General features: G+C 46.2%; 1 long non-coding RNA gene and 1 other non-coding gene across 2 annotated transcripts; both read left to right on the top strand.

Annotated features, from left to right (window-relative positions):
- Positions 1 to 57: 57 nt before the first annotated feature.
- LOC109023258 (uncharacterized) lies at positions 58 to 16,251 on the top strand. The gene is made up of 3 exons (XR_010130796.1): positions 58 to 191; positions 1,649 to 1,738; positions 15,508 to 16,251. It is a non-coding gene; the product is annotated as an uncharacterized lncRNA (long non-coding RNA).
- LOC115930722 (small nucleolar RNA U13) lies at positions 11,635 to 11,738 on the top strand. The gene has a single exon (XR_004067334.1). It is a non-coding gene; the product is annotated as a small nucleolar RNA U13 (small nucleolar RNA).
- Positions 16,252 to 21,980: the final 5,729 nt, after the last annotated feature.

The raw sequence follows: 21,980 nt of genomic DNA on the forward strand, positions 1-21,980 counted from the left end.
GGGGTAGCGGGCAGCCCTGCGCTGCCGGCCGCCTAGCCTGCACCCCCCGCCCCGGGAGGGAAGCCTCGCTCCAGCCGCGTCGTTTCCGCGCCGAAGTGCGATCCGGGGCCCCGCGCTGGAGTCCCCTGCTCTCAGGCTGGTCTGGAAGTTGGTGGTGGGGTTCAGGGTCCCCGGAAAGCTGGGGTTCCAGGGTAAACAGCAGTACACAAACAAAGCGGTGGGGGAGGGGAAAGAAAAAGTTTTTCCGTTTGGTGTTGGGGCTAAAAGGGTCATGTCAGAAAGCAGTGTGCTCTGTGTTCTTAATGCCTAAAGTGGGCCTTAAAACAAGGGTCCCTGTCCCCACGTTCTCTCTAAAAGTCTGCATGATGTCCCTCGTCATTTCTACGGGTTATAAGTGAGCAAGACGTTTACCACGTATCACACTTCTGGGGGCTATTTCAGCGCCCAAGCTGGGGCTGCAGAATGGTTTCTGTTCTAATCCTCCCCCGCGATTTCCACCTCTTTACACTCAACTCACAGAGAATAGAGTCTGATGCATTCTGTGTTTCATCACCGGTCAAAAGTGACTTTGAGGGTAGGGTGGAGGCCTGAGAAGGGCAGCTTCAGGCAATAGTAATCCTGAAATTTATCATTGCTCAAAATAAATGTGCTCACCTTATTAAAAAGTACAACGGAAAGCCACCTTTAGGATAAGTAGCAACCAAGTCGTTAAACAGCAGTCTTCAAGGAAGAACTCCTGATCTCATAAGGCTGGAGAAAAAACGGGGTTAGCCTTTGCTGGTGAAAAAAAAAAGACATTCGAAACTGCAGTGAAGGGCTTTCATAACAGAAACATTAGCTTCATTGTAGCTTATCGTGGAAAACAGGGACCTTTTAATAGGTGGTTCAAAAGCATCAGTTAGGGCTCAACAATTTTCCTTTTTTCCCCAAATACTGCTTCTCCTAGCACATTGGCCAGATAAAACCTCTCCCCTTTCAATGCTTCATCTTTTTATGAAAACACAGGAAACCATAAACTTGAGTGAAGGCTTTGTTCAGAAAGGTGGATGTAAGACTGATGGAAAATGACATTTGGGAAATGATCCCCAGGTCTGTGTTAATCCCTCATGGAAAGCCACAGACTCACCCAAAGATAGGCGTATGAAGATCGAAGCTCTCCTAGCAACATGAAATCCTCCACGTTGCAGCTGCTACGCCCTAGTTCTGATTTTTACTAAGACATTAATGGCACATTATAAATACAAAATGTGCAATACAAGAAAAGTAATACTGCTTTGAGAAATAAGTGCATCATTAGACTCAATAATTAAAGTTCCCTGAAATTCTTCTTACATCACGCTATTGTGGGGAGATGGTGAAGGGATTGCCCATTTCAATTTTGGAATAAATAGAAGTAATTCCTTAGTGCATTCTGCTTAAGGCAACCAATGAGAGAATATGTTAGCCAGGCTTCTAAAGGCAATCATGTGATACTCCATATTTGCTAAAACAAGAGCTGAATTTTTTTTTGTTCCGTATGCAATTCCAAATTTTCAGTCACAATTTCATGAATATTCAGTATTTCTGCATGCCCAGGAGTAATTAGCAGACAGTGTAAATGTGTGAAGGCCTGACACTTACACATACATTGCTTTTTTCTCTATATAAGGTGGCAGTTGCTGGAGTACCAGGGCACCAAGTGGAGGATGTGGTAGACAGCCTCTAAGATGCGCCCCCTGCCAATGATCTCTGCCTCCAGGTATTCATACCCTTGTATAATCCTCTCTCCTTAAGTGTAGGCTGAATCCATTGACTGAGTTCTGACAAATAGAATATGGCCAGTGATATGATGTTACTTCTGAGACTAGGTTATAAAAAAAAAAAAACTGCGGCTTCCATACTGGGTCCTCTCTATGCCTTTCACTCTCTGGGAACACTCACTGTGGGGGAAGCCAACTGCCACGTCCTAAGGCAGCCTGGTAGAAAGGGAGCTAGGCCTGCCAACCACCATTTGAGGGAACTTGGAAAGGGATGCCTCTCCTTCCCCCCATGTTAATCAAGACTTCAGATAAGACCTTCAACCCCAGCCAACAGCTGAAGGCCCTCCCTCGGGCCCTTCAGGCAGAGGCACCCAGCTAAGCTGCCTGGATTCCTGACCCACAGAAACTATAAGATAATAAATGTTGTCTTAAGCTGCTGTGTTTTGAGGAATTCATTACATGGCCACAAATAACAGAGACCAGCAGAGAATCATTGGGGACCCAGTGACAACCCTGCACAGCCTTCCTGATAGAACATGGAAAGGAAAGCAGGGGCCAGAGCCAGATCTAAACATAACACAAACCCCAAGAACAGAAGGCCGAGCTCTCAGTCCTTTTGCAGAGCGAGGGTCACTCTTGAATTTAAACTAGGTCAGGGAGGTGTGGACTCCTGCTTGGTCCCAGGCAGCCCTGGTATTGGGTGTCACCTACCTGACAGCACATACAGATGTCTTTGTGTCACCAGAATTGACATCTGTCCAGGCATCCTCTTCCTCCTCCTCCAGGCATTTACCCTGATCCCTGAGGGCTTGGCCCAAACAGTGGCTGTGGAGTCAGGGCTTCGTCCTAGAAGGAGAGTTGGCAAGAAGGGCCTTCAACCCTGGCAGCCAGAAGGGGTAGGCGATTTTGGTTGGGGTGGAGGGTCAAAAAACTAGGAAGAAAGGCTTGTGGTCCTGCTGTTGAAGAGCAAGTCGTGGACTATCTCTGATAAGGATTACCTTCACACTGCTGCCAGGGCGAGGGAGAACATTCTGTCCACGTGATGGTGTCTTTCTCTCAGCATCATTTCCTCTCTGGCTGGAACAAATTATTTACTTTTAAAATATAAAACAAAGTTTCAGGAAGCAGGAGAGATGTCATACTCCATCCCTGACCAGGGCAGGAATCTACTTGTGATTGCCCCCACGGCTCCCTCCCTTCAGTCAATCCAGTACAAGCCAGCAATTGTAGAGGCCGTTTCTGTTTTCCCTCCAGAGACACTAGGCTCTGATTTTTCTCATGTGCAGTGGCCGCAGCTGCTGTGTTGCCATGCCGTCATCCGGTTGCTATGACTTGTGAGGTTGTGGATGTGCCAGAACGTGAATCTATTAATTTAACAGGAACTAGGCTCAGCACATATATTCCTTGTTAGGTCATTTGCTTTGCTACCTAAACCACATCCAATGTGTTCAGCAATGGGCATGTTTCCTAGAGTCTGGCTTTGCAAGAATGCCAAATGCCCCAAATTTTGAGTCTGCACAGTCAGTTTTATATAATTAAATTACTGTGGAGGACAGAAAGGCATTCTAGCATGGGGATGCAAGCACATCGTTTCAGGGAAAAAAAACCAAGGAGGGGGAAATGGTTAAAGTCGCTGGTCCTAATTCTTTATGCATTTAAGTCCTCTCTGCAGGAGGTGTATATACTCCTCCCTGAGCCCAGGTTGCTCACCACCAAGGTCTGAGCTCTCCAACACCACACTAGGCGTCATGCGCCACCATAGAGGGAAACACCATCCTTTTCTGTTGTGTTGAGCACACAGACAAGCATTGTCTTATTTTTTTATTTTTTTTATTTTTTTTTGAGACGGAGTCTGTCGCCCAGGCTGGAGTGCAATGGCATGACCTCAGCTCACTGGAACCTCTGCCTCCTGAGTTCAAGCAATTCTCCTTCCTCAGCCTCCCAAGTAACTGCGATTGCAGGTGCCCGCCACTACGCCCAGCTAATTTTTGTATTTTTAGTAGAGACAGGGTTTCACCATGTTGGTCAGGCTGGTCTTGAACCCCTGACCTCAGGTGATCTGCCCACCTCAGCCTCCCAAAGTGCTGGGATTACAGGCGTGACCACTGCGCCCGGCCCAGACAGGCGTTTTCCACTCACTCCTTCAGTTAACGCTCACTGGGTGTCTATTACTGTGTATGCTAGGGATGCAGAGATGAAAAGGACAAAGTCCCTAGTGGGAGAGAATGACATACATTGCAATGCAGTATGAGAAGTATTCAAGTTGAGCTTTGCAGAGAGCACTATGAGATCTCAGAGAAGGGGGAAAGTAAGTCTGAGGAGAGGGGTTATGGGTCACCACCAGGGTGTTTCTTTTTACAAAAAGAGAATATATTAAAAATTAACTGGATGTATTGCATCAAGTAATAATAAGTATTGTTTTGTGTAGCATTTGTTTCAGTTAGGTACTATATATGTACATTCGTGCAGTGTCAGAATGTAAAACAAATTTCCTACATTCAGACAAAGAAGTGTGAAAGTTCTCGGTTTAGAGAGTGATAAATAAGGCCAGGTGCAATGGCTCACGCCTGTAATCCCAACACTTCGGGAGGCTGAGGCGGGTGGATCACCTGAGGTCAGGAGTTGGAGACCAGCCTGGCCAACATGGTAAAACCCTGTCTCTACTAAAAATACAAAAATTAGCTGGCCGTATTGGCACATGCCTATAATCCCAGCTGTTCAGGAGGCTGAGGCAGGAGAATTGCTTGAACCCGGGAGGCAGAGGTTTCAGTGAGCTGAGGTCGCGCCATTGCACTCCAGCCTGGGTGACAAGAGCAAGACTACATCTCAAGGAAAAAAAAAAAAGAGAGAGAGAGATAAAGTGATAAATAACTACCACACACTGAACGCCTTTGATAGGCCAGGCATCAGGGTGTTGGTGTCCCACTGTATAGCTGAAGAGGTTAGCTATGATTTAAGAGATTTTCCAAATCCTTCCAGATTCTCCCTCCTTAGTAAAGCAAAGGCCATGCCTGAATGACTAGCTCCTGGAGTCTTCTCTTAGCAGAGCAGAGGCTGTTTCCACCAGAACAGCAAGGCCAACTCTAATGTAGAGACAGAGAAAGCCCTAAGATAGATAGAGAGAACCTAAGATAGAGAAAGCCTCACTCCCTTTCTGGCCTGCTGGGGGGTGGGAAGGGTAAGGAGAGAGAAGAGGGTCAGAAGGGTCTCATGCTTGTTCCTCTTCTCCAGGTCTTGGATGGGGTCTAGACAGATGCACTACTTAATGAGTGGTACTCCGTACACAGAGGGGGCTCTCACCCAGCTCCCCACTAGAGACTCTGGGAGGAACTTGTATCCAAGGCTGTTTTATGCTCAACCAGGGCAGCCATGCCAAAGTGAACCTGGCAGTGAAAAAACCTGAGTAGGCAGAGAGAAGCTCTGAGGCTGAGCTCTCCTGAGTCCCCCTGATTCTTGCATGGCATGGATATCATGTTGGGAGCCAGCAGCCTGCTGTGTGTGGGATGGCCCTGATGGGGCAAGGTGACCCTACAGCAAGCTCAGAGGAGGTCAGGGGTCTGTACCACTGAGAACAGAAGGAGAAATGAGCATGATCATCAAGTTGCAAGGGGGAGGAACCAGTGTTGGAGGGAGGGGTTCGGCTTTGTGAAAGAATGGACCGCAAGTTTGCCTACCAGAGCAGCGAGGCCTGAAGAGTAAGCAGAAACCAAGAGGACAAGGCAGCTTGGTATGGGGGCATAGGAACAAGGATTCAGGATGATCCACAGGCTGCCTGGCTGCAAGGCCCATCTCTGCCACATACTATCTATGTGACCTTGGACAGGTTACTAATCTTTTTATGCCTCAGTTTCCTTATCTGTAAAACGAGGATGATAATAACAGTTGTACATATATGATAAGGTTGTTATGATAATTAAATTAGTTTGTAAAGTTCTTACATATAAGCATTCTATAAGCATCAGTTAAACAAGTAAATCATTCACCAGACAATAGGATTCTACATGGATAGCAACATCGCATGTCTCCCACACCCTCAAATCGGACTGTCAGTTAAAAATTCCCGCAACCAGCCAGGCACGGTGGCTCACGCCAGCACTTTGGGAGGCCAAGGCAGGCGAATCACAAGGTCAGGAGTTTGAGACCAGCCTGGCCAACATGGTGAAACCCCGTCTCTACTAAAAATACAAAAAATTAGCTGGGCGTAGTGGTGGGTGCCTGTAATCCCAGCTACTCGGGAGACTGAGGCAGTAGAATCACTTGAACCTGAGAGGCGGAGGTTGCAGTGAGCCAAAATTGCTCCACTGCACTCCAGCCTGGGTGACAGAGCAAGACTCCATCTCAAAAAAAAAAAAAGAAAAAAATTCTCCCAACCATCATCAGCTCAGCTCATGGGGAGGACTGGATCAGTTATAGACTGCACATTTAAGATGTGGTCTACATTACGGCCAGGCGCAGTGGCTCATGCCTGTAATCTCAACACTTTGGGAGGCTGAGGTGGGTGGATCACCTGAGGTGAGGAGTTGGAGACCAGCCTGACCAACACGGAGAAACCCCATCTCTATTAAAAATACAAAAAATTAGCCGGGTGTGGTGGTGCATGCCTGTAATCCCAGCTACTTGGGAGGCTGAGGCAGGAGAAATCACTTGAACCTGGGAGGCAGAGGTTGCAGTGAGCCGAGATCATGCCATTGCACTCCAGCCTGGGCAATAAGAGTGAAACTCCATCTCAAAAAATATATATATAATCTAAATTAAAAGGCTTGACCCTCCCCAAACACAGTCTGGCTGGGAAGACAGACACAGCAAGTCTTTACATTTACTTACCTCCGATTGTCCAAAAGTAATTCAGAAGGGAACTGCAGTAGGCAGAATAAAGATATTCCCCCAAATGTTCATATCCTATTGAATATGTTAGGTTTCATGACAAAAGGGAAATTAAGGTTGCAGATGCAATTAAGATTTGCTAATTAGCTGACCTTAAAATAAGGCAGTTATTCAACCAGACTTCCCTTCCCCAAAAAATAAATGCATAAAAAATAAAGCGATTATCTTGGATTATCAAAGTAGGTTCATTGTAATCACAAGTGTCCTTAAAAGTGGAACCAAGAGGCAGAAGAGGAATCAGAGTCAGAGGGAGATGTAATTATGGAAGAATGAGTAGTTGAAGACATACAGCATTGCTGGCTTTGAAGACGGAGAAAAGGGGTCATGACCCAAGAAATGCAGATAGTTTTTGGAAGCCAGAAAAGGCAAGGAAAAACAAATTCCCTGGAGCCCCAGAAAGGAACACGATCTAGCCAGCACCTTGATGTTAGCCTGGTAAACCTGCATTGGATTTTTGACCTACTGAACTGTAAGGTAAAAAGTCTGTGTTGTTTTAAGCTGCCAAGTTGGTGGTAATTTGTTACAGTAGCCATATAAAACTGGTAATTTGTTACAGTAGCCATAGAAAACTAATGCAGGGATGTCTTCTAAATGTGGTGTTCTCTGTGAAGTGTTTTGCCAGGTATTAGAAGCCCTGGTTTTCATATAAGAGCCTGAGCAGAAAGTCAAATTAGGTGGGCCAAGAAATGTCCCAGGATGCTGGGTCACCAGAAGGTTTCCAAAGTAACAAGCAACTAGAAAGTCAATGGCTTGAGTCCCAAACTCTGAGACAGTATCCTTTTTTTTTTTTTTTTTTTTGAGACAGAGTCTCACTCTGTCACCCAGGCTGGAGTGCAGTGATGCAATCTTGGCTTACTGCAATCTCTGCCTCCGGCGTTCAAGTGCTTCTCCTGCCTCAGCTAATTTTTTTTAGTTTTTTTTTTTTTTTTTTTTAGTAGAGACGGGGTTTCAAAATGTTGGCCAGGCTGCTCTCGAACTGACCTTGAGTGATCTGCCTGCCTTGGCCTCCCAACGCGCTGGGATTACAGGCGTGAGCCACCATGCCTGGCCCTGAGACAGTATCTTGAAAGTACAATCTGATTGCAGGCCCCTGGCTTACGGATGAACTCTAATTCACACATTCTTTCTTGAAGCTTCTTCTCAGACTTGTTAGCCTCGCAGGCCACAGTGTGGAGGCCAAGTCTAGAAACAGTTAACAAAAGTAAAGTGGAGTCAGCTGTCCAAAGCTGCTGTGGAAATTCTGTACATTCGACGACCGCAGGAGCCCAGCAAGCCTGTACAACCACCCAGAGTTTGTAAATCAGTCTTTCACAATGGATAGAAAAACACAAACCCAAGCATCAAGGCAAACTGCATGGCATTTCTGGGACCCAGGTTGGCCACGGATCCCAGTTCTTTCACCCCACACAGGGTGCTTTTTCCTGTCTGAGATAGGTGAATATTTATTGGCAGGCACAGCTCAAAGGTTAGAGCCCACCGCACAGTGGGGAGGAAGTACTTTCACAGTTCTCTGCCAGTAATAAATGGTGGTCCTTGGACATCAGTCTTAGCATAATGTGGGAGGTGTCTTTTGGGTTCATAGGGCAAGAGGTTGCTGGGCATTCATGAGATTACTTTAGGTCCCACAGCTTCTTTTAGGAAGAAGGAAGTCTTCCTCTTCTGGGTGTGGTAATATCTGGGGATTACAGCAACCAGGTGTGTGACAGTATAGAGTCCACAAGGGGCTGCAGATCTTCAGGGGTCTTCATGAACTGAAATTCTTCACGATAGCACCAAGGAACGGTGCATAAAAGCAATAGTTCATGGATTGCTTGGACAGGGCAAAAGACTCCATGATCCCTCTAATTTATCTCCTTTTACTTCCCAATTCCAAGTAGAGTTCTCCAGGAGGCAATGAGCTAGAAGGACCTCTTTGGATAGCCAGTTCTATATTTATATTTATATTTATATTTATATTTATATTTATATTTATATTTATATTTATATCTAGAGAAGCCCACCACATCTGCGGGAACATCTGTGGTTCCCATATCACTCTTTTAGAATCACCAGCTAAAGATATCCCACTCAAATGGCCTTTGCCCTGCACCATTGTGCTTGGCCTTGTTTTACTGACATAATTTTTGCCCTTTGCCCCCAGTTGGAGGGTGTGGCCACTGACTCACCTGCCAGGAACTCATTGCCTGAGTCCAGTCAACAGGTTAACTCCCATCTGAGTTGGTTGCAAAGAGCCTGAGGACCTATGGAATGCCACAGAATTCCTCTGTGGACCACATCCCAGGTTCTGGTATGGTTCCAGCAGTATCTATGAGCTCCTGTCCTCAGTTGCTTTGGCCTTTCTTTAACCTAGGAATTTATTCTTCTCCAGGCAGAGGAATAAAACGAACAGCCATTATTCCTGACAGCCAGAGGCCTGGATTCAAGGTCTTGGTTATAGACGCAAAATATCTGCCTCAGATGTGGACCCCACATAACAAATAACACCTTACTTCATGGCCCAGGTAGTCCTCATTTCAGATGAGAAACTAGACCAAGTCAGGAATCTTGGTGACTGCATCATGGTGACTGTTAGCTCTTACCACATTTATTTTAGGTATTGATAAACATGATGCAAGAGATGAATGAACATTCCAAAACCAACTGCAGTGTGGCCACCCTGGGTTCTCCCAGCGTGCATTATTTTCAGGAAGCAGATAACATTTGGAAGGTTATATTCTTTCTCCCAATTGTGAGTTTATGGAGCTTCTAGGGTTTTCTAATAGCTATGCGAAGGAATGATTTGAATTATCTAAACCCAGTCAAGGCTGTGAATTGAGGGCTGTATACATCAAAAAATAAGACATGTGCCAAAATCCACAAGCAAGCCTCCAAATGCTCTTTCCATAACTGAAACCAGTAAGAATCAATATAGAACAGAAAGCACTAGTGGACTTGGGCTTCTGGTTCTCCATCTTCCTCACCCTGTGCCTTCCAGTATGGCAGAGAACCATGAGCTCACTTTCCATAGACTGCACGTACATAACACTTGTTGGAAGACAATTCTCCGTGGGTCTCTCCCATGTCTGCATGCCTTGTGAGCAGAGTCACTGCCCTTTGTTTCAAACCAACTTTTTAACAGAGCTGCTTTCCCAGAACAAAGTAAAGCATGCTTACTGTCCATTAGCTAAGATTCTGAGCAGGATGCTTCAGCTCACACCTAGGCAGAGGCAGGAGGACTGCTTGAGCGCAGGAGTTTGAGGTTGCAGTGAGCTATGATTGCCTGGGCAATAGAGCAATATGCTGACTCAAAAAAAAAAAAAAAAAAAAAAAAGATTCTGGTTCCCCAAGCTTAAAGCTGTGCTCTCTTGTAATATGCTTTGCTGTGTGTACAGATGTCACCTGGCCCCCTTTGCATTGTTTTTGGGAACTGGGACTCAGGAAATGAGCACAAGAAAATGTCAGTATTTTTGCTATTGCTATGAGCAAATAAGACCTTTTGTTTCAGACACACCTAGAAGTCTTGTGTCTTCTGCCAGCATCCATGAAACTGTGGCAGGCTCACTTGTTAGCTTGCAAGTAGGATAAAATCTTAAACCCTCCACAGTTCTTGACAAGCTCTCATTTCTTTCTCATATAACACACTCCTTCAATCCACCAACGAATTCCCCTCCCCGCTGTGATCCTTAAAGCCACCTAGGCAGTTTAGGTCAAGGGGAAACTACTCATGTAGAAGTGAGAACAGACCAAATTAAAGAGCAAGACTGAGGCTAAACCAGGACCTGGTGACAGGGCTGAGATATCCGGAAGTTTGGTTTAAGGCTGAGACCAGAGAAAGATCATTGTAATTCTGGGCTGTTTATAGCTATATTGTTGGTTGTATGTTCCAGCCAATTGACTGACAGGCAATTCTAAACATGCTTAAGAGAACAAACTCATTGGTTTTCTCGTCTGTAAACTGAAATGAGTTAGATTAGATTGTTTCTGATGTGCCTTCTAGCTGTAAAATTTGTGCTTTATAAATCTGTAACAGGGCTGCCTAGCATACACATTAGGCACTTGACCTAATTTAAAATAATGATTGCAAAGAGGACTATGACGTAGTGGAAAGGACATAGCATTAGCAGTTAAGAAGCCTGAATTCTAGGCTTAGTCTGCCACTACCTAGCTGTGTGACACTGGGCAAGCCACTTAAATTACCTGGAGGAGGCAGGTGGGGACGTAGACTTAAGATGATTTTGGATGGCTCAGAGATGTGGCATTAAATTATATATTGAAAAAGTAATTTTTCTTTTCAGTTCTCTTTTTGTTTTTCTGATTATGTCAAAGAGAGAGTCTCAGGTTAGTGCTGGTGTGTCTTCAACAACTCTTCAATACCTCCCATCCTCCCTTTTTGGCAAAGAGAGAAGTCTCAAGTTCAGATACTTCACAGGCAGCGCTAGCTAGATAGCATTTAATAACATTGCCCAGCTCTCTTTGCTTTATTTTTGTTTTGCCTTCCATTTGTGGCAAATAATTCAAGTTTTCCACTTATAAGAATGATGCAAAGTTTCCTTTAAAAGTAAATTAATTATGAAAATGTTCTAAAATTGATTGTGGTAATGTTGCACAATTTTGTGAATATACCTAAAAAAAAAAAAAAGCCCACTGAATTGTAAGCTTTATATGGGTGAGTTGGATGGTATGTGAATTACACCCCAAAAAGCCATTTTAAAAAGTAAATTGAGGCCAGGCACGGTGGCTCACGCCTATAATCCCAGCACTTTGGGAGGCCGAGGTGGGAAGATCATTTTAGCCCAGGAGTTTGAGAACAGCCTGGGCAACATAGTGAGATCCTGGCTCTACAAAAAGTCAAAAAAATTAGCCAGGCATGATGGCATACTCTTCTAGTCCCAGCTACTCAGGAAACTGAGGCAGGAGGCTTACTTTGAGCCTGGGAGGTCTAGGCTGCTGTGAGCTATGATTGCACCACTGCACTCCAGCCTGGGTAACAGAGTGAGACTCTGTCTCAAAAAAAAAAAAAAATTAAATTGGTATCCTTTTGTAGTTCATAAGCATGACGATTGGCTTTTCACTTTCATGTGTGAGATGTGCCTCACTCAAACCTTGTTATATTGTCAGCACATTACCCATCTGATGTGGAAAAAAAAAAGAAAAAGAAAAACATACGTTGGAACCAGGTATGTGCCTGTAGTCCTAGCTACTCGGGAGCCTGAGGCAGGTGGGTCTCTTGAAAAGGCTGTAGTGTGCTATGATCATATCTGTGACTACTAGCCATTGCACTCCAGCCTGAGCAACATAGTAAGACCCCATCTTTTTTTTTTTTTTTTTTTTGAGGCAGAGTTTTGCTCTGTCACCCAGGCAGGAGTGCAGTGGCACAATCTTGGCTCATTGCAACCTCTGCCTCCTGGGTTCAAGCGATTCTTGTGTCTCAGCCTCCCAAGTAGCTGGGATTACAGGCATGCACCACCACACCCAGCTAATTTTTGTATTTTTGGTAGAGACAGGGTTTTACCATGTTGACCAGGCTGGTCTCAAACTCCTGACCTCAAGTGATCCGCCCACCTCAGCCTCCCAAAGTGCTGGGGTGACAGGCATGAGCCACCGTGTCTAGCCCCATCTCTTAAATAAAAGAGTACATTGATTAATGTAAAAAAGGGACTAATTTAAATAAAATATTAAGCAAAAAATAGTATAGATGGTCAGTTGATATCGAAAAAGTTGTGCGGAAGATGCAAGACTAAAGTTTGGAGAAACAATGCTATGTGATGTTGGACATGTTTCTTAAGTCTCTGACCCTGATTCCTGGCCTACCAAATGAAATGGTGATATCTCCCTGGATTTGTTAAAAGGGAGATAACATAGCACAGGAAACCCTCAGCCCAAGGTCCTGCACAGGGATGGCTTCTGATGAAGGGGAATGGTTGATGAATTGACTGGACTCCCACCCTGGTGCCAGGCCCTGGGCTTTCAAATGTCAACTGCATCCTCACAATAACTCCACTGCAGGAGCTAGTGGTGCTGTTCCCATTCAGCAAGCCCTGGGGAGTAGTTGTTGTTTATTCTCCTTTTACAGATGAATGAGCTATGGCTCAAGAGAGGTTAAGTAACTTGCCTGAAGTCACAGAGCTAGTGAGTGCCTCAAGGATGAGGTTCAACTCAGACTCTGACTTCAAAGCTCCTGCTCTTTCCCTTTTACCACATTGCCCCCTCTTACCCTACCTGATTAAACAGTCTACCTGTCTAGCCTGGGCAACATGGCAAACTCCGTCTCTATCAAAAATACAAAAAGTAGCCAGGCGTGGTGGTGCATGCCTGTGGTCCTAGCTTCTCAGGAGGCTGAGGAGGGAGGATCACTTGAGTCTGGGAGGTGGAGGTTGCAGTGAGCTGAGATCGCGCCACTGCACTCCAGCCTGGTTGACAGAGTGAGACCCCATCTCAAAAAAAAAAAAAAGAAAGAAAAAAAAAAAAACAGAATCCACCTGCCATGGAAGGGGGTGTTTAGGACCAGGGAGGAGGAGGGACACAAAAGGAACTCCATCCCTTTCTCGAAGCTGAGCATCCTCAGTGTGGCTGCCAGCCTGAGGGACCCACCTTCCTGGTTCTGGTTTTCCATTGTCTCCCCTGTCCCCAGCTGTCTGGTGGAAAATTCTCTTTCTTCATCAGTCCCCCAGGGGCTGGAGTCCTTTCCTGCTGCAGGGTCCCTGCCAACTCCTGCTGGGTTTTTCTCCTTCCATCTACTCACTTGTTCAGACTTTGGCCAACTGCCTGGCATTGGGCCATTGCTGACCCTTGACCCTCTGAGGCTCGGCTGGTATCTTGGTCCCCACCAGTCTTCTGGTTTGATGGTGAGCTCCCCTCCAATGAAGTAATCAAACCTAGGCTACTTCTCTCTCCTGCCACTGCCAGTCCCCACTTCAGGCCACCATCATCTCCTGACTGGGCATCTAGTGTGCCCTCCAGCCTGCCTCCATTCCTTTAAGTAGTATGGTTCAAAGTGAGTTTACTGAGGTACAGCTTGATTAGAAAACTCTCTGCTTATCCTTCAGCATCTCCTCCACTGTCCTGTGGATAAAGTCTTGACTCCTTAGCCTGGATTTTTAAGACCTTTGTGAACCGGTACTTCCTGTACCTTCCAGCTGCTTCTCTCCCCAGTCTTCTCTTCATCCCAGACAAGCCAGTCATTTGATACTGATTACAGTCCCTGAAGGCTTCTAAATGTCCTTGACACACAGTTGGTACTCACTAAATAGTAATTAACGCGCTATGGCCTCTCGCCGCCAGTCTTTGTACATGCTGTTCCCTCAGTCTGGAATGCCCTTTCCTCCCCTATTCTCCCAATTCTGCCTGATTGTTTTGGACTCTGCTCACATGTGATCTCAAGGAAGCCTTCCTTGCCCTCCCATGTCGGGTTCATCTCTCTGTGCTACAGTAATACCCTGTGCTTTCCTCTGGAAGCACAGGCCCTGGAGTCTAACTTCCTGGATTTACTTACTTATTTGTTTATTTTTGAGACAGGGTCTCACTCTGTCACCCAGGCTGAAATGCAGTGACATAATCAGGGCTGCAACCTCTGCCTCCTGGGCTCAAGCGATCCTCCCACCTCAGCCTCCCAAGTAGCTGGGACAACAGGGGCGCACCACTATGCTCAACTAATTTTCTGTACTTTTTGTAGGGACAGGGTCTCGCCATGTTGCCTAGGCTGGTCTTGAACTCCTGGCCTCAAGCAATCTGCCTGCCTTGGCCTCTCAAAGTGCTGGGATTACAGGCATGAGCCACCGCACCCAGCCTGGATTTAAACTCTTGGTATGCTACATGCCCCAGCTGTGTGACATTGGGCAAGTCACTTAACTTCTCTGTGCCTCCATTTCCTCATCTGTAAGATGGAATAATAATAATATCTACTAATACGGTTTCTGTAAGGATTATATGAAACAATGCAGCCTCAACAGCTTAGTGCAGATTCTGGCATATAGTGAACACTCCATAAATGTTAGCTATTATTATTCTAGCCTACATCATAATCTATGGTAGATACCAGTTCTCTGCTTTGTCTTCCTCATTCTAAGCTCCTTGCAGGCAGAGAGTATGTCTCATTTACCATTGAATCTCTGGGTAACTCTCTTAGAACCTGACACACATGGTGCTCAATACATATTTATTGAATGGATGAATGGATGAATGAATATCTCACTTCTTGGTTTAGCTCAGCAGACTTTGCCTAATCCTGATGTTCTTTCTGGATTCCCAAGACCAGTTTTCCTTGCTCTGGCCTGGGCAGGTCACAGCCCAGATCTTGTTTATGACATTTTGATTTCAGATCTAACTAACTGGTCTCAACACAAGACAGACATCTCCCCAGGTAGTGTATAAGAGAAGTCGCTCATAGTTTGGTAGAAATGCCCTCTCAGCACCTCCACCTCCCTTTGCTCTAATTTGTCATGATGAGGCATGGGCAGCACTCACACAGAACAGGTCATTCCTCCTTTCAACGAGGGTTTGCAGGGCCAGGCCCTGTGGGGTGCTGAGGATGCCAGGGAAGGTAGGGTATGAGCCCTGTTTCTGGAACTTCCTGAGGAGTGGCTGGCTCCAGATCGGGCTGGCCAGGCAAGGAGACAGGCAGTTCCGGTGCTGGGCACACACAGCCCATGTCAGGATGTAACCAAAGCATGGGACCGGGAACTAGGGCAGGAAGGCAGGACCAGGAACTCTGGTTTGTAGGATCTGGAGCAAGTCAAAGGTGAGGGCAGGAGGTGAGCGGCTCTGAGAGGAGGCTGAGTGGAGCCTAGCAGAGGTCAGAGTCTATTAGGCGAGGTCCTCCCAGGCCCAGCACCATCAGGAAGGAGAGCGCTCCCAGTGCAGGGGTTGTTGTCAGCCTTGCTCTTTTTTTTTTTCTTCCTGTCTCCAGGGAGGAGCTAGAAGGCAGAGAGAAAGCCACTCAGGACTTCCCATCCCAGAAGATAAAGGTGAGGAAAGCAGCAGCAGCAGCCACAGGCCAGTATTCCAGAGCAGCTTTGGGTTCCTGTCAAGACCTGCTTTGAGAAGGAGGTGGCTGTGGGGCTGGAGGGCTGGGCCTGTTCCTGAGCTGGCTGCTGGCAGCACAGCAATGAGGCAACATTGACAACTGCGACACGAGGCCCAGTCCTGCTACTAAACCAACTGTGTGGACTTGCATAGTCACTTCACCCCTCGGGCCTCCATTTCTCCACTTTGGAAAGCAGTGTTGGGACGATGTTAAGGGTTTGCAACCTTCTAACATGAAGACTTATTTTTAAAAGCAAAACATTTCAAAGAGTCCACATGACAGTAGTGTTCATTTTGGCATCTGTTGATTTAACAAATACAAAATTAGGCTGGGTGTAGTTGCTAACGCCTGTAATTCCAGCACTTTGGGAGGCCGAGGCAGGAGGATCACCTGAAATCAGGAGTTCGAGACCAGCCTGGCCAACATGGTGGAACTCCATCACTACCAAAAATACAAAAATTAGCTGGGCTTGGTGGCACGTGCCTGTAATCCCAGCTACTCGGGAGGCTGAGGCAGGAGAATCATTTGAACCTGGGAGGCAGAAGTTGCAGTGACCTGAGATTGCACCACTGCACTCCAGCCTGGGCAACAGGGCAAGACTCCATTAAAAAAAAAAGTACAAAATTAGGCATGGTGGTGTTCGTCTGTAGTCCCATCTATTTGAGAGGTTAAGGCGGGAGGATCACTTGAGCTCAGGAGTTTGAGTTTGCAGTGAGCTGTGGTCTGCCTGTGAATAGCTGCTGCAGTACAGCTTGGGCAACATAGTGAGATTCCATCTCTAGTCTTTAAAAAAAGGAAAAATACGGCCAGGCGCGGTGGCTCACACTTGTAATCCTAGCACTTTGGGAGGTCGAGGAGAGAGGATCACCTGAGGTCAGGAGTTCGAGACCAGCTTGGCCAACATGGCGAAACCCATCTCTACTAAAAATACAAAAATTAGCTGGGTGTGGTGGCGCACGCCTGTAATCCTAGCTACTCAGGAGGCTGAGGCAGGAGAATTGCTTGAACCAGGAGGGAGAGGTTGCAGTGAGCCAAGATCGTACCACTGCGCTCCAGCTTGGGCAACATAGAGAGATCCCATCTCTATTTTTTTAAAAAGGAAAAATACAAGGGATACCAGAGCACTGGGCCAGTGCTTGTTATAAAGTCCATCAATGGGCCAGGCACGGTGGCTCACACCTGTAATCCCAACACTTTGGGAAGCCGAAGTGGGTGAATCATGAGGTCAGGAGTTCGAGATCAGTCTGGCCAACATCAGTCTGGCCTGTCTCTACTAAAACTTGGTAGTTTTTTGTAAAATTAGCTGGGCGTAGTGGTGGGCGCCTGTAATCCCAGCTACTTGGGAGGCTGAGGCAGGAGAATCCTTTGAACCCCGGAGGCAGAGGTTTCAGTGAGCCGAGATGGCGCCATTGCACTCCAGCCTGAGTGAAGAGCGAAACTCCGTTTCAAAAAAATAAAATAAAATAAAAAATAAAAAAATAAAGTCCATCAATGATGCCAATATTATGGAACAAAATTTGAAAGCAGGGTGATGAGTAATGTTTGTTACTTTTTGGCTACTCAGTTTTGGAGTCCCTTCCCAGGTTTGTGGAAGATGCCATCTTAGGAGTCTTCGTGGAAGCTGGAGCCTGTTGCTTAGCCGTCAACATAGAGGCTGAAAATGCCAGATGCTTCTCAGCCTCCTTTAGCTGCAGGGTTTAGTCATGTGATCTGGGCTGGGCCCATCAGGTGCCGTGGACTGAGGAGCCTGGACCGAGCCAGAACCCAACACAGAACCTTTTCTGGTGGAAGTGGCCATGGCTACTGCAGCCTTGTCTAGATTCCAGGGCAACAGCAGCAGGGTCATGGTTCAGACCCCAGCCATGGTTGTGGCACAGCTGCCCAGGGCTCTGAGAACAGAGCAGGACTCTCTGGATAGCTTGGGCACCACAGTTCTGGCCATGCTCCTGGCTGCTGTCTGGCACCGTTTGTTCTCATTCATGCCCTGAACCTGGCTCTTCAGCCTTCCCAGAGACTCTGTGGGCTGCCCAGCATCCTTCCCAAAAATCCCTCTTCTGTTTTAAATTATCCAGAGCCAGTTTCTGTTGCATTTTTAAGTCAGAGTTCTGACCAATTCACAGTCTTATTTCAGTCTCCGCATCCAACTTATTTTTGTATTTTGCTTTGGTACACACGGTTCTGAGAAAATTCTAATCATACAGATGGATGGTTATAAATAATAATGATAACAACTATTACTGGCTGGGCACGGTGCCTCCTGCCTGTCATCCCAGCACTTTGGGAGGCTAGGGCAGGAGGATCACTTGAACCCAGGAGTTCAAGACCAGCCTGTGCAACATAGTGAGACCCCATCCCTACAAAAAAAATTTTAAAAATAGCCAGGCATGGTGGTGCGTGTCTGTAGTTCCAGCTACTTGGGAGACTGAGGTGGGAGGATTGCTTGAGCCCAGGAAGCTGAGACTGTAGTGAGCCATGATTACACCACTGCACTCTAACCTGAGTGACAAAGCGAGACACAACAACGACAACCACAAAAAAAACTATTACATAGCACTCACTATATGCCAGGCCCTGTCCTAACCACTTTGCATTTATTAATTCACTTAACAAACCTTTTGAAGTGAGTCTATCATTAACATCCCCCTTTCGTAAATGAGAAAACTGAAGGACAGAGGAGTGATTTGTCCGAGGTCAAGGACTTAAATCTAGGCAGTCCCAATCCAGGATTTGTGCTCTTAACTCCTGCTAAAGGATTTTTTTTCAGATTATCTTTTGAGATTAGAATGTCTTCAATTAAACCAATCTAGAGGCCGGGCGCAGTGGCTCATGCCTGTAATCCCAGCACTTTGGGAGGCCGAGGCAGGCGGATCACAAGGTCAGGAGTTCAAGACCAGCCTGGCCAACATGGTGAAACCCCATCTCTACTAAAAATACAAAAAAATTAGCCAGGTGTGGTCGCGCGTGCCTGTAATCCCAGCTACTTGGGAGACTGAGGCAGGAGAATCGCTTGAACCCAGGAGGCGGAGGTTGCAGTGAGCCAAGACCGCACCACTACACTCCAGTCTGGCAACAGAGTGAGACTCCGTCTCAAAAAAAAAAAAAAAAAAACCAATCTAGAAGCTAGAAAGATAAGTAGTAGAAGTATTTGTTTCAAAGTTGAGACCAGGCGCGGTGGCTTACGCCTGTAATCCCAGCACTTTGGGAGGCGGAGGCAGGCAGATCATGAGGTCAGGAGATCGAGACCACGGTGAAACTCCATCTCTACTAAAAATACAAAAAATTAGCCGGGCACAGTGGCAGACGCCTGTAGTCCCGGCTACTCAGGAGGCTGAGGCAGGAGAATGGCATGAACCCCGGAGGCGGAGCTTGCAGTGAGCCCAGATCACGCCACTGCACTCCAGCCTGGGCGACAGAGCGAGACTCTGTCTCAAAAAAAAAAAACAAAACAAAAAAACGGAGTAATTATCAAAATATCGAACAACTGCTTTTCGTCATCATAAACATAAAAATCAGGCAATAAACAACTAAAACTTATGACAAATATTAAACAAACAAGACAATTTCATCACTCTGCCGGTGGTGTTCCCTGCTATAGGCCTGGTGGTTTATGGAGCCTGGTACACCCAACTGCAGGAAGCTCTCAGCTCTTCATTGCTTTGCTCTTCACAAGCAGACGTGCCCAGGCTGGCACAGCACTGCAACATCCGCTTGACACACCCATCTCGGTGCCAGCTGGGCTCAGAGATGCTGGGAGGAGCTTGTGCCAAAGTCTGCACAAAATTGAGTTTAGAAAAAATTACTGCCGGGCGCGGTGGCTCACGCCTGTAATCCCAGCACTTTGGGAGGCTGAGGCGGGCAGATCACCTGAGGTTGGGAATTCGGGACCAGCCTGACCAACATGGAGAAACCCCGTCTCTACTAAAAATACAAAATCAGCCGGGCATGGTGGCACGTGCCTGTAATCCCGGCTACTTGGGAAGCTGAGGCAGGAGACTTGCTTGAACCTGGGAGGCGGAGGTTGTGGTGAGCCGAAATCACGCCATTGCACTCCAGCCTGGGCAACAAGAGCGAAACTCCGTCTAAAAAAATACTACACAGATGGGGGTATGTCAGAGAGGCACAGGAGTCAACTGTGTCCCAGTGGCCAAAGTTGGAACAATGTCACCAACAAAATAAAGTAGTATTGGATTACAACCCAAAGTGTGGAAAAATATCTGTGAATCCGTACTTACATACTTTTTAATTTAGAAAAGAATAAATGATCCATAAACCACCAGGCTGGGTGCAGTGGCTCACACCTGTAATCCCAGCACTTTGGGAGGCCAAGGCGGGCGGATCATTTGAGGTCAGGAGTTCAAGACCAGCCTGGCCAACATGGTGAAACCCCCATCTCTACTAAAAATACAAAAATTAGCCAGGTGGGGTGGCAGGTGCCTGTAATCCCAGCTACCTGGGAGGCTGAGGCAGGAGAATTGCTTGAACCAGGGAGGCGGAGGTTGCAGTGAGCTGAGATTGTGCCATTGTACTCCAGCCTGGGTGATAGAGTGAGACTCCATCTCAAAAAAAAAAAAAAAAGGAAGAAAGAATAAAAACAAACACTATTTCAGCTAGGTGATCAAGGTCAACATCAGCACTCATAAATCATGTTGATAGTACATACCCTTGATATGATATCATGAAAGTGACACCTTTATCTCTGTGATCTTCCTTCCCAAGTCTCTTAACTCCAGTCTACTTGTGAGAAAACCATTAGATAAATCTCACTAGAGGGCCATCCTACAAAATTCTCTGCTAGTACTCTTCAAAACTCAGAAGGTCATCAAAAACAAGGAAAGTCTGAAAAATTGTCACAACCAAGAGAAGCCTAAGGAGATATGACAGCAAAATGTAAGGTATTATCTTAAACAGGATCTGGAGACAGAAAAAGGCCTTTAGGTAAAAACTAAGGAAATATGAATAAATTATGGACTTTAGTTAATAATGTGTCAACCTGGTCTATCAATTGTGACAAATGTACACTATCAATTTAAGATGTTAATAATAGGAGAAATTGGCTGCTGGAAAGGAGAAGGTAACATGGGAACTCTATTATTTGCTCAATGTTTCTGCAAATCTACAATTTTTCTTTCCTTTTTTCTTTTTCTTTTTTTTGAGATGGAGTCTCGCTCTGTCACCCATGCTGGAGTGCAGTGGCATGATTTAGGCTCACTGCACCCTCCACCTCCCTGGTTCAAGCGATTCTCCTGCCTCAGCCTCCTGAGTAGCTGGGATTACAAGCGTGTGCCATCATGCCTGGCTAATTTTTTGTATTTTTAGTAGAGACGGGGTTTCACTGTGTTAGCCAGGATGGTCTTGATCTCCTGACCTCGTGATCCACCCGCCCCAGCCTCCCAAAGTGCTGGGATTACAGGTGTGAGCCACTGCACCCGGCCTAAAATTTTTCTAAAATATAAAATCTATTAATAAAAAAAAAATTGGCTGCCTTCTTAAAAAATTAGTTTACCTGGTGATGCAACTTAGATCACCAAGGTCTTGACATGATAAAAGTAAGTATTTAATGCATTTATATTGTTATGGACTAAACTTTTTCATATACTTTTTTAGAGACAGAGTCTTGCTGTGACACCCAGGCTGGATAGAGTGCAGTGGCTATTCACAGGTATGATCACAGTGTATTAAAACCCCGAACTCCTGGGCTCAAGTGATCCTCCCACCTCAGCCTCCCAAGTAGCTAAGACTATAGGCACATGGCACCATACTTGGCTAATTTTTCAAATTTTTTTGTAGAGACAAGGTCTCGCTATGTTGCCCAGGCTGGTCTTGAACTCAAGCTATCCTCCCGCCTCAGCCTGCCAAAGTGCTGAGATTACAGGTGTGAGCCACCAAACCTGTCCCCTAAACGTTTTAATAGCTGTTTTAAAACGTATTTAAATAGGGCCAGACGTGGTGGCTCACGTCTGTAATCTCAGCACTTTGGGAGGCCAAGGCAGGAGGATTGCTTGAGCCCAGGAGTTTGAGAGCAGCCTGAATAACATGGCAAAAGCCCATATTTAAGGAATAAAAAAATACAAAAAAAATTAGCTGGGCATGGTGGCGTGCGCCCATAGTCTCAGCTACTCTGGAGGCTGAGATGGGACCTAGGGGAGGTCAAGGCTGCAATGAGCCAAGATCATGCCACTGCACTCCAGCCTGGGTGACAGAGTGAGACCCTGTCTCAGAAAAAAAAAAAAAAGAAAGAAAAGAAAAAAGAAAAAAAATAAATATAATTGTAATGAGATTCTAATCTTTCCATTGGCACTGCTGAATGACCTCAGAGTAGCTGAGCACAGTTTGAAATCCACTGATCCGCCCTGCTG

Source organism: Gorilla gorilla, chromosome 15, assembly GCF_029281585.2.
Source record: "Gorilla gorilla gorilla isolate KB3781 chromosome 15, NHGRI_mGorGor1-v2.1_pri, whole genome shotgun sequence".
In the NCBI taxonomy this organism is placed as follows: domain Eukaryota; kingdom Metazoa; phylum Chordata; class Mammalia; order Primates; family Hominidae; genus Gorilla; species Gorilla gorilla.